The following is a 2,056-nucleotide window of genomic DNA, read 5'->3' on the forward strand; positions in this document are numbered from 1 at the left end:
ACTAAGGAGAAACTTCCTGACAGTTAGAACAATTAACCAGTGGAACAACCTGCCTCCAGAGGTGGTGAATGCTCCAACACTGGAGGCTTTTAAGAAGAGACTGGACAGCCATTTGTCTGAAACGGTAGAGGGTTTCGTGCCTGAGCAGGGGGTTGGACTAGATGACCTCCAAGGTCCCTTCTAACTTTATTATTATTATTATTATTATTATTATTATTATTATTATTATTATTATTATTATTATTATTACCTATTGGTTCTGACCTTTAGTGCAACAGAGAACAAGTTCACTCTCCCTCTTATTTGACAAACTTTTAAATATCTGAAGGCTGCTATATCTTCTAAATCAGGGGTGTCAAACTCAATTTCATTGAGGGCTGCATCAGCATTGCGGTTGCCCTCAGGGGGCCGAGTGGGTGTGGCCTGGGTGGGCGTGGCCTACTGGGTGGGTGTGGCTAGAGTGCGTATGGCCTACTGGGTGGGCATGGCCAGCTCTACATCGTTCGCATCAAGGGTGCCTATGGGGGCCTGGGCAGGAGTGGGACAGATCTGAGGGTCTCTGGCAGGAGGAGGGTCTCTGAGCCAGGGCCAAGGCAGTGGGGGCCGTTCCCTCACTGTTTCCAGGATGGCTTCGCGGGCCACATGAAACCACTTCCGGCCCGCGGGCCTTGTGTTTGACATGTCTGTTCTAAATCTTGTCTTTTTCAGGCTGAACATACTCAGTTTTTTTAACCATTCCTCATGGGACTTCCAGAACTATTTGCATTGCTATATTCTGGATCAGTTGTAGCTTCTGAGTGCCTTTCAAGGGCAATTCTATGTAGAATTCATTGCCATTGTCCAAACAAAAGAGGACTAAGGCACAAGTGACTGTGATATTGGTCTCTCCATTCAGGAAAGGGCACAGTTGGCACACAAATCTGCCTAAAAACCCTGCCAGTTACAGCAGCCACTGTTTTTGTTTATTTAGAGCTGCAAGTCTAGAATGAAACCTAAACTGTGTACCAGTTCTGTTTATGGCAGTGCAGGTCCACCTAGAACTAGTGCTGGAAAGTCACTAAAGGGGGATCCTTGAATCAGATAGGGAAAAATTACAGGCCCCAAATATATCTTGACAGTGCTAAGTTTGTACTTGCCTGTTGCATTTGGCTATAATTAAAACTCAGGCACCCCATAATGTAAAGGCTGCAATCAGGAAACTTTAAAAAAAAAACCTAGAAAATTGATAGGGTCTTTCTGAGGTTCTGGCTCAAGATACTTTTTATCTCATCCAGAATCATAATCACTTCTAGTTTTATAGAAGTCTTTTTCACATTAGATGAGGTCTTGAAAAAGTGAACAAGTTTTGGAACGTGGCAGAAAACCTACAGTTTAATAATTTCAGCAATTTAGGAAATGTATTTTCAGCATCAAAATTGAAAGATTTCTTTAATGATTCATAATCATAACTGTTTATAGGGAGTGAATTGTGACACGTGTGTTAGGAAGTTTGCACTGGAGCTCCAAACTGTCCTCTGATTTGCCCACGATAGAGAAGAATAGAGGAGGGTCCTTGGTGTTTGTGTGTGTATGTGTGTGTGCGGGTGCGCATGTGCGCATACTTTCCTGGCCTTTTCCCAGGTAGATATATCAATCCACGGAAGTGAAAGGATATTTTCATTTTTATGTGAAAACATGAACAGTTGATACTTGGCATCATCAGGATCGATTAGAATAGAGCTGGAAGGGACCTTGGAGATCTTCTAATCCAACCCCTGCTCAAACCATCTGAGACAAGTGGCTGTCCGGTCTCTTCTCAAAAACTTTGAGTGATGAAGCACCATCAACTTCTGGAGGCCAGCTGTTCTACTGGTTAATTGTTCTCACTGTTAGGAAGTTTCTCCTTAATTCCAGGTTGCTTCTCTCATTGATGAGTTTCCAGTCATAGTTGCCTGTTTTGCCTTCTGGTGCTTTGGAAAATAAGTTGACCCCCTCTTCTTTATGGCATTCCCTCAAATACTGGAATACTGCTGTCATATAACCCCTTGTCCTTCTTTTCTCTAGACTAACTAAAGGT

Source organism: Vipera ursinii, assembly GCF_947247035.1.
Source record: "Vipera ursinii genome assembly, chromosome: 4".
NCBI classification, from domain to species: domain Eukaryota; kingdom Metazoa; phylum Chordata; class Lepidosauria; order Squamata; family Viperidae; genus Vipera; species Vipera ursinii.